Below are 379 nucleotides of genomic sequence, written 5' to 3' on the forward strand. Positions count from 1 at the left end.
AGAGGAGAAACAATAATGTACAGTATGTGGAAAATAATGTGTTTTTTGAACCTTAAACTGCATAAACACATTTCATCACACCAAATACACAAAATAATGTTCTTTTTAGCAACACCATATGACCCCTTTAATATAACATCTGCACAGTGTAGCACTGGATTACTGGATTTGTCAATAAATCTTTGCACACAGTTAATCATATCCATTGTCTGTCATGTCTGTAAATTCAGATTCAGTGCTGAGAGATCCAAATTAACATTGAGATGAAGTAGTGATGTAGTGTGTGATTAAAGCATGCGTTCACTCAGACGTCACAATCACACACTGTCTGCTCTCCTCCATTTCATCTGTCTTTCTGATTTATCCGCTCATCTCTCAG

At 36.1% G+C, this 379-nt stretch overlaps 1 protein-coding gene across 1 annotated transcript in view; it reads left to right on the forward strand.

The window, feature by feature from the left end:
* LOC107668684 (protein NLRC3-like) overlaps nucleotides 1–379 on the forward strand; it is a 35720-nt gene that overhangs the window by 7709 nt on the left and 27632 nt on the right. The window lies entirely within an intron of this gene.

Source organism: Sinocyclocheilus anshuiensis, unplaced genomic scaffold, assembly GCF_001515605.1.
Source record: "Sinocyclocheilus anshuiensis isolate Anshui unplaced genomic scaffold, SAMN03320099.WGS_v1.1 scaffold156, whole genome shotgun sequence".
In the NCBI taxonomy this organism is placed as follows: Eukaryota; Metazoa; Chordata; class Actinopteri; order Cypriniformes; family Cyprinidae; genus Sinocyclocheilus; species Sinocyclocheilus anshuiensis.